This window comes from Pipistrellus kuhlii, unplaced genomic scaffold, assembly GCF_014108245.1.
Source record: "Pipistrellus kuhlii isolate mPipKuh1 unplaced genomic scaffold, mPipKuh1.p scaffold_m20_p_87, whole genome shotgun sequence".
In the NCBI taxonomy this organism is placed as follows: Eukaryota; Metazoa; Chordata; class Mammalia; order Chiroptera; family Vespertilionidae; genus Pipistrellus; species Pipistrellus kuhlii.
In genome coordinates, this window is record NW_023425592.1 from 583,394 (window position 1) to 597,436 (window position 14,043).

Consider the following 14,043-nt stretch of genomic DNA (forward strand, 5'->3'; position numbering starts at 1 on the left):
GGATCCAGCGATTTGAAATGACAAGGCGTGCTTAGAAACCTGCCTGTTCCCTCGCCCATCCCCCACCCAGCCTCTGTGGCCATTATTATTTGTCCCATGTCCAGTGTTTCTTCGTGTAGTAATGTATTCTCATTCCCTTCACCTTCTTGCTCCAAAGATGCCACACAGTGCCCTTATTGCTATGTCCCGAGTGCCAGCTGCACCCACCTCTGAGGCCCTTGTGTGAGCCTCCATTTCTTGCTGCCCGTGGCTTCCCATGTGCCCGTTCCTGATGTCTTGGGTGTTCACAGTAGGAAACTCCTTTACTGGAAACATTAGACTTTTGGGGTCAGAAAGCCAGCCTTGCCCCAGATGTAACAGCAGGAAAAGTTGGTGACTTCCAATTATCTAATAATCCCCAGCATGACAGTTCATTACAGCAGCTGGTGTCGAGGGCAGAGAGCACATGGCTGCCAGCAGTCAGCATTCCCCCTCATTTATGTTGGAAGTGGGTTTCACATAGTCTTTGTTAAGCATTTCAATGGCCTGGGGCCCTGGCTGGTGTGGTTCAGTGGTTAGAGTGTTGGCCTGTGCACCCAAGGGTTTAATTCCCAGTCAAGAGCACAGGCTCAATCCCCGCCCTGGTGCAGGAGGCAACCAATTGATGTATCTCACATCAATGTTTCCCATCTTCCCTTCCATCAACTTTAAAATCAATGGGAAAATATCCTGAGGTGAGAATAAACAAAAATAAGCAAAAGAAAAAACGAGGGGAAGATGGCCTAGGCGTTAAAAGTCTGCTTTTGTAGGGTACAAGGTGCATTTCACGTGGACCTTGTCCTAAAGCTGCACTCCATTTGCAGGGAACACAGGGTGTTTCGCTAGGTAACTGGCGAGTGTGTGATGAGCTTTGAGTTTGGAGGCAGAAGTGGTGAGGTGGGTGGAGCCAAGGGCACTACTGGGGCTGGCCTTAGAAGGGAGCAAACCTGGAGAGAGACAATGGGCTCAGACTTACCCAGTTAAAGGGCGTGTGAAGCACAGGGCCTGTAGCTGCTGTCCACATTTGACAGGCATCCTTCCTGAACAGGTTGACTTATTTGTTTAGAGAAAATGCTTAAATTTTTTTTAATTGATTTTAGAACCCGGCCAGCGTGGCTCGGTGGTTGAATGTCGCCCTATGATCCAGGAGGTTACAGTTCAATTCCTGGTCAGGGCACATGCCCTGAGGCGTGCAAGAGGCAGCCAGTCAATGATTCTCATCATTGATGTTTTTCTCTCTCCCTCTCTCTCTCTTACTAAAAATCAATAAAAACTGCTGGAACCAGTGTGACTCAGTGGATAGAGTGTTGGCCTGCAGACTCAAGGGTGCCAGGATCAATTCCAGTCAAGGAATCTTGTTTCTGACTTTCTATCTCTCTCCCTTCCTCTCTGTAAAAAATCAATAAAATATATTTTTTTTAAAAATAAAAATCAATAAAAACTTGTTTTTTAAAATTGATTTTAGAGAAAGGAACATGGGATTTTTGTTGCAGTTACATATATGCTGCATATATGACCAACCAGGGATTCAACCTGCAACCTTGACATATCAGGACAACATTGTAACTAACTGAGCAGTCCAGCCAGAGTTGGTTTGTCTTATATAATAAAGGGGCAATATGCAAATTAACCCTCATGCCCTCACAAGATGGCTGCCTATAACCAGGCTGGCATGGGGTTCGTGAGGGATGACGAAAGGACTGGACAGCAGGCTGCATGGGGACCAGGCCTGTGGGGTTGTGAGGGGCAACCAGGTCAGTGGGGAGGGGGAGTTAGGGCAATTAGGTCAGCAGGGGAGAGCAATTGGGGGCGACCTGGCTGGTGGGGTTGGAAAAATATCCTGAGGAGCAACCAGACTGGCAGGGAGGGGACAGCTATAGGTGATCAGGCTAGCACACAGAGGCAGGGAGGGGTGATCAGGCCGGTGGGGGGGCATTTAGGGGCAACCAGAAAGACAGGCAGGTGAGTAATTAGGAGCCAGCGGTCCAGGATTGTGACTGCCAGGATCAGGCCTAAACCGGCAGTTTAAATCCCTGAGGTGTCCTGGATTGGAGAGGGTGCAGCAGACTGGACTGAGGCACCCCCTTTCGTCCGTGCACAAATTTTGTGCATTGGGCCTCTAGTTTGTTTATAAACATATATTCTAAAATATATTTTATTGATTTTTTACAGAGAGGAAGAGAGAGGGATAGAGAGTTAGAAACATTGATGAGAATCATTGATCAGCCACCTCTTGCACACCCCCCCACTGGGGATGTGCCCGCAACCAAGGTACATGCCCTTGACCGGAATTGAACCCGGGACCTTTCAGGCCAACGCTCTATCCACTGAGCCAAAGTGGTTTCGGCGATATAAACATATTTGTAATGTACTTTAAAAATATATATATATTTTTATTGATATTTTTACAGAGAGAAAGGGAGAGAGATAGCTAGAAACATGAATCAGCTGCCTCCTGCACATCCCTACTAGGGATGTGCCCGCAACCAAGGTACATGCCCTTGACCGGAATCAAACCTGAGACCCTTTGGTCCATAGGCCGACGCTCTATCCACTGAGCCAAACTGCCTAGGGCTGTAATGTACTTTTTATATATCATGCATCTTGCTCATTTTACTTTCAGGAAGCATCACAAGAATTGTCTCATTATGTAGCCTTTGTTTCTATTTTTAATAGATTATTTCACTTCAGTATATCTGTAGACAGGTTTTCATTTTCACTGTTCTAAATAACATCAAGAGCATCACAATGCATACACCTTTTCCTGTATTTGGGGACATTTTCTTAGACTATCCCTACATCAGAACTGCTAGGTCAGGGAGGCACTAAGGCCTGGTTTAATCATTCGTGCTGCTTCCAACACAGATCTATTTTGTTCTTTTCACTCAATTCTGATCCGAAATCTCTCATCCTCTTGAATCAACAGACACAGATATCGGTCTTTCTGTTCCTCGGTTTCCATGGGCCTTTTTCTTGCTGCCTGCCTGGTGTTGCTCAATGTAATGATTGCCGGGATATGTCCAGAGCTCTCTGCCACTTACAGCACTGCGCCTGCGGCAAACTGGACAGTTCAAGATCAGATTGATGACAAAAAGGTGGAAGAAGACAGAGGCCGATAGGGCAGAGTTTGTTGGCAGTTTGGATTTTACTCAGTGTCATAGGAAGCCTTGGATGTCATCAGGCTTCTGAGCAGAAAATGGCCAGTGGGCAAACGTGGAAGTGATGAGGCAGGCGCACTGACCAGGTCTGTTTGGGTGGCTTCTAGGGTGGAAAGTGACAATACCAGTGAACTGGGCAGAGGCAGGCACATGATAAATGGTAGGACTCCTACTCAAAGGGAGTCTAGATAGGAAGGGGTGATGAGCAGGTCTCCCCTCCCTCGGGATCAGTGGGATGAGCACGGCTCGCACCTGCTGAGCAGGGAAGGAGGTGAGTTGTTTGTGGGTGGTTCTGGGAGGGTGGCTGGACGATGGCAAGGGCACTGATGGCTGAGCAGGAAGGAAGTGCCATCTCGTCGCCCCAGGAATGAGCAAACGTCAGTCACAGTGGCTGGGTGGAGGGGTGCCGGCCTGAGGCTCATTTCACACCAGTTGTCTCCGTTCTTTGACAGGATCAGTTCTGTTTCTCTCATGCAGACTCGGCTGCAAGACCAATGCCCGCCCTCTGCGTGGCTCCCGGCGGCACCAGCCCACCCGCCCGAGACGGCGGAGGCGCTGCCGGGGGCCGGGCGCCTCTAGCTCCCCGGTGCCCCCTGCGCCCGCACCCCGGACCTCCCGGGGGCTGTCTCTCCGAACCCGCCCCGGGTGGGCGGGGCCACAGCCTCGCGCTCTGGGCGCAGGCGCCCTGGGCCACGCAGGCCGCTACGAACCGGCGAAGCCCACGTCCTTTCGGGGGCGCGCGCGCCGGTGCGGATGCGTGCGTGAGCGTGCGCGCCTCCGCCGCATCTGCCGGTGCCGCTCCCGCGCCCTCTGCCGCTGCCCCCGCCGCCGCCCCCGCCGCCGCCGCCCCCGCCGTTTCCGCCCGGGGTCCCTGAGGCGCAACCCCGGCTGAGGAGCGCACCGGCCGGCTGCCACCAGCGTCGCGGAGCAGAGCGGGCGGGCGGACGGGCGCGCGGACAGGTGAGCTCGTGGCGGGCCCAGTGGGCCTCCGTCAGTCCGGGAAGACGGCGGGGCGAGGGTCGCGAGGTGTGCGGGGCCGCGGGGCGAGGCGGCCGCGGGTGTGCGAGGCCTCGGGGCGGGGGGCGCGCGCCGCAGCCGGAAATGGCAACCCTCCCTTGGGGCCGGGAGCGGGCGGGGCCGCGGAGGCCGCGGCTGCGAGAGGGCCGGGCGGCGGGCGACCCCCGCGCCGGCAGGAAGGTGAGGGCGGGGCGCAGCGGGCGGCGCCCACACGGCGGCGGCGCGGGGGCTCTGGGGCTCGGGCCGCGCGAAGCCTCGCGTCCAGCCGGGTCCTGCCCGGTCTCGGCGCGCCCATCCCCGCCCGCCGCCGGACGCCTGGGGTCTGCCTTCCTGAGTGTGAGGGTCTGCTGGGACCCAGCGTGTTTGTCCGGTGTGGCGGGGCTCCCTGTCTCATCGCCTAAGAGACGTTTCCCGGAATTCGTTCAGTGTGGCCTACGGAAGCAGAAGTCTCCCTTTCATTTCTGTCTCCAGTTTAGATTTGATTGGGGACGTTTTAATCAGCTGATCATAACCTCAGAGATGCTGTGTCTGAACTGCTACAAATCTGTCCTCACCTAATTGTGTTTAAAAACCGTCTTGATGATAAGAACATCAAATCCAAAATTGCCCCATCTGCTGCCAGGGTTGCATTAAGGTCTTAGGTTTACTCACTTGCTTCTCTTGCTGAAGGTTGCCATGAGTTCTGTGACCTGGGAGATGACATGAGGAGCCAGGCTTCAGGAAACTTTAGAATTGGGCGTGTGTGGGTCTCCTTACACCTGGGTCAGAGCTGGCTCTGGTGGCTCTGGCAGTTCTGCTGGGACTCTGTCTCCCATCGGTCACTGTGGATGGCATGGTGACCAGGGCTGGGTTCCAACAAGATGTGTGTTACGGGACCGAGGGGCTGTGTGTTGAGCAGACACGTGGCGCACGTGGAGGAGACAGCCTTGCTGAGGGACTCCTGCTGTGGAGCTGGGGCCTCTGCTGGGAAGGAACCCTTGGGGCGGATGCCATCAGGCCACCCCGCCCCTCTGTGCCCTGTCTCCTACCACAGCCCCTGACTCACTCCTCCCCCACATCACCTCTTCGCTGGTTTCTGAACAAAGTCACATGTTTTGTCCCCTGACTTCCCACAACTTAATTCTCCTAGTGATCTACTTAATATATTTGTTAAACTTCGTATTTTACTGTAAGGTAAGGTCCATAAGGAGGCTCTTTCGTGCAGAGAGCAGTAGCTGGCAATAGTGATAGTGATAGCTTGATGACCTTTGGACATCATCATGGATTCTGAAGGAGGACCATCAGTTACTGGCAGATTGGAGAGGTGCTTGGGACCGACCTGTAAATCTTTCAACTTCTATAATGATTTCAAAATAAAAAGGTTTTCTCCCAGCCAGCGTGGTTAAGTGATTGAGTGCTGACCTATGAACCAGGAGGTCACAGTTCACTTCCAGGTCAGGGTACATGCCCATTCGGGCTCAATCAATTCTCTCTTATCATTGATGTTTCTATCTCTCCCTCTCCCTTCCTCTCTGAAACCAATAAAAATATATATTAAAATTAAATGGTTTTAAAAGCAGACCTGCCATTGGTAATACATTTGGAAATTTTGTCTTTGATTACCCCCAAAAATCAAAACCTACATGTTAGTCTTAATACTTGGTGGCATTGGTCAATGAAGTGGAGTGAGTGGTCATCCCTTAGCAGAGCCACGTGTCAGTGAGCTGTTCCAGAGACTGCCCTGGCGCCGAGACACCTTCAGGACCGAGGGACTCAGAACTTTCACTCATGCCCACGAGAATTTGCAGGGAGTGGGTTTTCCTGTGTTCCTAAGGTGACTGTCAGTGTGCAGGTATTGAGTGGGTGCTGCATGTTTCTCAGCCATTTGGGTACCCTCAGACCTGGAACTTGAATTCAGGCTCCTGAACAGGTTCCTGTTCTGACCACCCTGAAGAATCCCCCCATAACCAGCTGCTCTGGCACGTCTCTAGAGCCCTAGGCAAGAGAGGCTCGCATCTGCCCTGGTGCAGGTATTTACTGAATGATGACTAAAATGCAGCGAGACTGGTCCCGATAGGGAGGCTTTTATGAGGTGGGAGTTTGCTTCTAAAGCCAGGGAGCAAGGTGGACATGATGCGCACAGATACAGTGGCCCTTGGAAAATTCCTGGACTCTCTGTAAAGTAGTCTGTGCAGGGCATGGAGTATGAGAGGCTGTAGGCAGACCTTACCTCAGCCATGAAGGCTCAGGCCTGTGAGAAAATGGGCCCCTGTGTCTTTAGAGGACCCGTGTCAAGCCTGATGACCTGTCCTTGCACAAGAAGTAGACAGGAGACTGACTCTTAGCTCTTGATGGTGCCTCATGCATGAGTCTCCGGTGCTCTCCAGATCAAAGGGAAGCCTACAGTTCTCAATTCCTCTCTGGAAGAAGACAAGGCTAGTAGGGCTCACGTGAGGGGCACCACAGAGAGGTACCTGCCCTGCCTACAGTTGGGGGAGTTTAGGAGGTGATAAGTGGAAAGATACTTCATCAACTGTTTCCTGAATATAAGTAACAAAGATGCGAAAAACCATGACAGTTGTACCTTCCTAAGCCAGGGCTAGCTCTTAGGTAATGACATCCTGGAGAGGATTAGCCTGGTCTGTTGTCAGGCCCCTGGAAGATTTAAGGATTAGATTACCAAACAACTTTTAGTTTAGATTTAGTCTTTCCTTATTCTTCAGACTAATTTTGTTTAAGTTGTGCCAGTGAAATAGCGCATTTTGCCTCTTGGTTTGTCAGAATGAATAAGTTTAGGTCTTCAGCAAATAAAATTGTTTTAAATTCTAAGAGTTTTGCAAACATATTGGTAGTTAACACTGAAATTGCAAAATGAAGTACAGCATCTCCTTCTGAAGAGGGAAGTAGGAGTGAGCCCCAGATTGTGTGTCACCGAAATGGCGCCCTAAGCAATTTCCTTTTCAGGACTGATCTGTGTACATTAAAGGTTTACTGAATTCTAATGTCATTCCACATCTGTCTACATGAATGGTTTTTAAAACAGCTCTGTGGCAGAAACCTTTGTATGTTAAAGCTAGATATATTTTTAAATAATCTGATACATTGAGAGTTATTGTGACTATTCCTTGAATGTATGAATGTGAATGAACTTATTCATCCTCATGGGTTATTTGTAATTTTATTGTCCTTACAATTTTTCTACATTGAACATATGTCACCAGCAAACATGGTGGTTTACAGGGTGAAATGTACAGTCATTTGGTGTCTCCACTGCTGTGTTGGGAGAAAATCTGTGCCAATTGGTTATAAAGTTGCATTCTGGGAGTCAGAGGATTGGAATGCTGACTGGCTGCCCTATCAGCTGTGCCCCGCCCTGGCTCTGTCCGTGGGGCAGCTCCTTTCTTAGAGAGCCAGCTCTCCTTGCCCTGTGCACTGGTTGTTAGGATGCAGGGGAATGTGTCATTGTGATTCCAACAGAACTAAAATCGCCTGTCTTATTCTGGCCATGGGCTGAGTTCAGGTGTTAGGGGCTCAACACCTTGGGCTCCTAGCAGATGGCCCCAGCTGCAATGGAGGCTCCCTGGGTTGGAGGTGCTAGCATCAGGAGCTGCAGGTATGGGGCAGGAGTGCAGGCTCCCTGCTCTGCAGAGGGCACATGCCACAACCAGCTTCTACTCTTTTTACTCCTACTAGAGGCCTGGTGCATGAAATTCATGCACGGGGTGGGGGGAGGTGCTGGTGGTGGTGATGGTGGTGGTGGTGTCGGTGTCCCTCAGTCAGCCTGCACACTCTCCAAACTGGGACATCTCTCTCAGAATCTGGGACTGCTGGCTCCCAACTGATCGCCTGCCTGCCTTCCTGATTGCCCCTAACCGCTTCTGCCTGCCAGCCTGATCTTCCCCTAACCACTTCCATGCCAGCCTGATTGATGTCTAACTGCTCCCCTGCCAGCCTGTTTGCCCCCAACTTCCCTCTTCTGCCAGCCTGGTCACTCCTAACTGCCCTCCCCTGCAGGGTTGATCGCCTCCAACTGCCCTTCCTTGCAGGCCTGGTGCCTCCCAACTGCCCTCCCCTGCTGGCCATCTTGTGTACACATGGGGGCAGGATCTTTGACCACATGGGGGCAGCCATCTTATGTGTTGGAGTGATGGTCAATCTGCATCTTACTCTTTTATTAGATAGGATAGAGACCTGGTGCACAAACCAGCCGGTCACAGTTGGTTTGCCCTGAAGGATGTCCCATATCAGGCTGAGAATTCCTTTGGGGCATGGGGTGGCCTGGGCAAGGGGCCTGTGGTGGTTTGCAGGCCAGCCACGCCCCCTGGCACCTAAGCAGAGATATCTGGAATTTATTTACCTTCTACAATTGAAACTTTATAGCCTGGAGCAGAGCCAAGCCTCTTGCTCTCTCTGTGGCCAGCAGCCATTTCTGTTTGGATTTGTTTACCTTCTATAATTGAAACTTTGTAGCCTTGTGTGGAGGCCTAGGCTGACTAGAGAAGGCAGAAATCTTGGCTTCTTCTGTTGCCTGGGGGACCCAAGCCTCCCTCCTGCTCTCTGTGGCTATAGCCATCTTGGTTGGGTTTATCTGCATACCGCTCTGATTGGCTGGTGGTTGTAGCAGAGTGATGGTTAATTTGCATATTAACTCTTTTATTAGGTAGGATTATTGGAAGAGCTTAGTGGCATAACCTATGTGTTGTTTTTTTAGTGTTTTTTTAGTATATTTTATTGATTTTGTACAGAGAGGAAGGGAGAGAGATAGTCAGAAACATCGATGAGAGAGAGTCATCGATCAGCTGCCTCTTGCACACCCCCCACTGTGGATATGCCCACAACCAAGGTACATGCCCTTCACTGGAATCGAACCCGGGACCCTTCAGTCCCCAAGCCAACGCTCTATCCATTGAGCCAAACCGGTCTTGGCTGTTTTTGTTTTTTGTTTTTGTTTTTTTTAACTAGGCAGTTCCGTTTAATTTTTTTAAAAATATATTTTATTCGTTTTTTACAGAGAGGAAGGGAGAGAGATAGAGAGCTAGAAACGTCGATGAGAGAGAAACATCGACCAGCTGCAGATCGACGCTCTACCGCTGAGCCAAACCGGTTTTGGCAGTTCCGTTTAATTTTTGTTTATTATATAGGAGCATCTTTTATTGTGAGAGGGTTTCTCTAAGGTAACTAAGGAAAAATTTGGGGTCAAAGAGTACAAACTTTATAATTTTTGCCATATATTTCCCAGTTTATATTCTGTCAATGTATCTTTCCTCTTCACTTACATGGGATTTTAACACTTTGATGCTATGGGTTTGATGTTAAAATCTGGGTGTTGTTTTTTTTAAAATATATTTTATTGATTTTGTACAGAGAGGAAGGGAGAGAGATAGAGAGTTAGAAACATCGATGAGAGAGAGTCATCAATCAGCTGCCTCTTGCACAGCCCCTACTGGGGATATGCCCAGAACCAAGGTACATGCCCTTGACCGAAATTGAACCCGGGACCCTTCAGTCCCCAAGCCGACGCTCTATCCATTGAGCCAAACCGGTTTTGGCAAAATCTGGGATTTTTCCCCCCCAGTTGCAGTAAATATTGCTGTTTCCTTTAAAATAAGAATATAAGTCCTGGTCGATTTGGCTCAGTGGATAGAACATTGACGGCCCTAAGATTGAAGGATCCCAGGTTCAGTTCTGATCAAGGGCACATCCTTTGGTTCCAGGCTTGATCCACAGCTCTGGTTAGGGCTAGTGTGGGAGGCAACCAATCCATGTGTCTCTCACATTGATGCTTGGGGGAGAGGGGAAAAAGAAAGAATGTAGTTATATATTGCTAAAATAAAGAGTAATGAAAAAAAAAAGAGTAATGAATCCTGAAGTAAAATAATTTAGTTATGAATAAAATAAAATGTTTAGTTTAAGTGGACTTTCATGAAGCAGTAATTTAAATAGCCTCTCCTTTTTAAATTAACTAAAAAAGTTGTGTTCTTGATAAAAGTTTCTTTTTAGAGAGAAACCAAGATGGCAGCATAGGATAGACACCCGAATGCAGCCTACCACAACAAATTTGAATTTAGAACTGAAAAACGGGGGAAACATCATCCTGAAGCGCCGGATGGCTGGCTGAGAGGAAGCTCTACCATCTGGGAAGGAGAAAGAAGGCACGCTGAACCTCAGGAACTGTGAAGGTGCAGAGAACTGTGCGCACGAAAAGGCGGCCGCAGAGTTCGCTGCAGGTTTGCGACTACCTTGCGGAGCGCGGAGAGGGCGGGCCGAGTTCACTACCGGCTTACTCCCTGCGTGCAGAGAGGGCAGACAGCTAATGCGCGGCTGGCTTTCTTGTTCGGGAGGAAAACAGAACCACCCTATTGCGCTGATAGATGGCTCCAGACAGGGAGAGGCCAGACTGTCAGGCAGTGGGCAGAGATCTCTCGGAGGTGTGTGAAGCCAACGGCCATTACTGTGGGACTCAGAAACCAGACTCTCGTAGGGAGGGGCTGAATAAAGCTTGTCTGCACCACCCGAGACTCTGCCCCCTCCAAGCGGAGCACAGAAGCCCTTCCAGTGGCTAGCTTTCTCGTTTCCTGCCAATTGCCAATAGGACTCTCCTAGGGAGGGGCAGACAGGAATCTAAAGCTTGTCTGCAACCAATTGTGCGGGATTCAACAAAGCTTGTCTGTGCCACCCCGAGACTCCGCCCCATTCAAGCGGAATAAGGAAACCCTCCTAGCTGAGACACTTCTGATCCTCATAGCCAATTGGCTTGGAGATCAACGGTTCCCAGTGATACCAACAACAAGCAAGGCTTAACAACAAGGCTGCACACACAGCCCACAAAGGGCTACACCAAGACTATCCACCTCAGGTAACTGGGAGGCTGACTCACTGAACCATATAGGATACCTTAGCACACAAAGCCACCCTACCAACTCAGGGACGCTGTGAAAATGCCGAGACAAGGAAATAGATCACAAACAAAAGAAATGGAGGAAAAGAAGAGACGATATAGAGTTCAAAACCACGCTTATAAGGTTTTTCAAGAATTTCCTAGAAAAGGTCGATAAGACCTATGAGGAGATGAAAAGGGATCAACAAGAACTAATAAGGGATCAACAAGAAATAATAACGGATGAACAAGAAATAAAGAATACATTGTCTGAAATAAAAAATATTATACAGAGTCCTAAAAACAGAATGGAAGATCGCAAGAATCAAGTCAAAGATTTGGAACATAAAGAGCAAGAAGACAAGAGAATCCAGAAAGTTGAAGATAATATAAGAAACCTCTGGGACAACTTCAAGTGAACCAACATCAGAATTATGGGGGTCCCAGAAGATGAGAGAGAGCAAAATATCAAAAACATACTGAAAGAAATAGTGACAGAAAACTTCCCTCACCTGGTGAAAGAATTAGACTTACAAGTCCAGGAAGTGCACAGAACCCCAAACAAAAGGAATCCAAAGAAGACCACACCAAGACACATCATAATTAAAATTCCAAGAGCAAAGGACAAAGAGAGAATATTAAAAGCAGCAAGAGAAAAGCAGGTAGTTACCTATAAAGGAACACCCATACGATTGTCAGCTGATTTCTCAACAGAAACCATGCAGGCCAGACGGGAATGGCAAATATTCAAGGTAATGAATAGCAAGAACCTACAGCCAAAAATAATCTACCCAGCAAAGCTATCACTCAGAATCGAAGGCCAGATAAAGAGCTTCACTAATAAAAAAAAAAAGCTAAAGGAGTTCATCACCACCAAACCAGAATTATATGAATTGCTGAAGGGGGTTCTTTCGGAAGAGAAAGTAAATAAAAATAAAAACTATAAACAACAAATAAGTAACTATCAACAAGTGAATCTAAAAACCAAGGGAATTAAAAAACCTGATGAACAATATTAACTGGTGAATATAATAGAATCAGAGGTATGGAAGGGGAGTGAACTGACGATTCTCGGGGAAAAGGGGAGAGGGGGGTGTGGGAAGAGACTGAACATAAACTGCACCTATGGATGAGGACAATAGGGGGTGGGGAAAGGGCAGAGGGTGGGGTGGGAAACTGATGGAGGAGAGGTGGAAATGAGGAACATTTATAATATGAACAATACAGATTTATTTTTAAAAAAACTTTCTTTTTAAATATGTTTTTATTGACTTTTTTAGAGAGAGAAGAAGGGAGAGGGATAGAAAGATAGAAACATAAGAGAGAAACATCATCACTTGGCTGCCTCCTACCCAACCCTTACTGGCGATCAAGCCTGCAACTGAGGTACTTGCCCTTGGCCGGAATTAAACCCAGGACCCTTCAGTCTGCAGGTCAATGCTCTATCCACTGAGCCAAACCAGCTAGGGCTAGATATAGATTTTTACTAGACTGTATTCACCTTATATTATACTTTGACTCAGGAGGCTCATCACAAGTAAAATTAAAATCTTTTTTAATGTAAAATTTAATAGTCCTGTTTCATTTTGAAATGAAACTGGAAATTCTACAGTTTAAAGATGACAGTTATCTGTGAAGTATTTCTTTTTTTTAAATAAATATTTATTCAGATTATTACAATTGTTACTCTTTTTCCCCCAGTTCCCACCCCACCCTCTCCCCGTACCACCCCCCACTGTCCTCATTCATAGGTGTACAAATTTTTTAAAAATATATTTTATTGATTTTTTTTACAGAGAGGAAGAGAGAGGGATAGAGAGAAATGTCGATGAAAGAATCATTAATTAGCTGCCTCTTGCACACCCCCTAATGGGCATGTGCCTGCAACCAAAGTACATTCCCTTGACCAGAATCGAACCCGGGACCTTTCAGTACACAGGCCGACACTCTATCCACTGAGACAAACAGATTTCGGCGTTAGGTATATGGTTTTTGTCCAGTCTCTTCCCACACCTCTTTCCCCCCAAGAATGTCAATCCACTCCCTTTCTAATGCCCCTGACTTTATTATATTCACCAGTTTATTCTGTTCATCAGACTTTTTATTTACTTGATTTTTGGATTCACTTGTTGATAGATACGTATTTGTTGTTCACAATTTTTATCTTATTCTTTTTCTTCTTCTTTCTCTTCTTAAAGAATACCTTTCAGCATTTCATATAATACTGGTTTGGCAGAGATGAACTCGCTTTTTCTTGTCTGTGAAGCTCTTTTTTTTTTTTAAATATATATTTTATTGATTTTTCACAGAGAGGAAGAGAGAGGGAGAGAGAGTTAGAATCATCGATGAAAGAGATTCATCAATCAGCTGCTTCCTGCACACCCACCACTGGGGAAGGGCCCGCAACCAAGGTACATGCCCCTGACTGGAATCGAACCCGGGACCTTTCAGTCCGCAGGTTGACGCTCTATCCACTGAGCCAAACCGGTTTTGGCTGTCTGTGAAGCTCTTTATCTGACCTTCAATTCTGAATGATAGCTTTGTTGGGTAGAGTACTCTTGATTGTAGGTTCTTGCTATTCATCATTTTGAATATTTCTTGCCACTCTCATCTGGCCTGTATAGTTTCTGTTGAGAAATCAGCTGACAATCGTATGGGTGCTCCCTTGTAGGTAATTAACTGTTTTTCTCTCACTGCTTTTAATATTCTCTCTCTGTCTTTTGCTCTTGGCATTTTAATTATGATGTGTCTTGGTGGTCCTCTTTGGATTCCTTTTGTTTGGGGTTCCTTTTGTTTGGGGTTCTTTGCGCTTCCTGGACTTTTGTAAGTCTATTTTTTTCACCAGGTGGAGGAAGTTTTCAGTCATTATTTCTTCAAATAGGTTTTCAGTATCTTGTTCTCTCTCTTCTGGCACCCCCATAATTTGGATGTTGGTTCGCTTGAAGTTTCTCCAGAGCTCCTTACACTATCTTCATATTTTTGGATTCTTTTTGC

At 47.8% G+C, this 14,043-nt stretch overlaps 1 protein-coding gene across 2 annotated transcripts in view; it reads left to right on the plus strand.

The window, feature by feature from the left end:
- The first annotated feature begins 3,909 nt into the window (after positions 1-3,909).
- The window catches only part of DNAJC5 (DnaJ heat shock protein family (Hsp40) member C5), a 41,313-nt gene continuing 31,179 nt past the window's right edge, over positions 3,910-14,043 (plus strand). Inside the window, exon 1 of one of the 2 annotated variants that reach the window (XR_004985999.2) lies at positions 3,910-4,136. The gene's annotated coding sequence lies outside the window, so the exon portion shown is untranslated. The remainder of the gene's footprint in view (positions 4,137-14,043) is intronic. The other variant, XM_036425881.2, reaches the window with a different exon arrangement.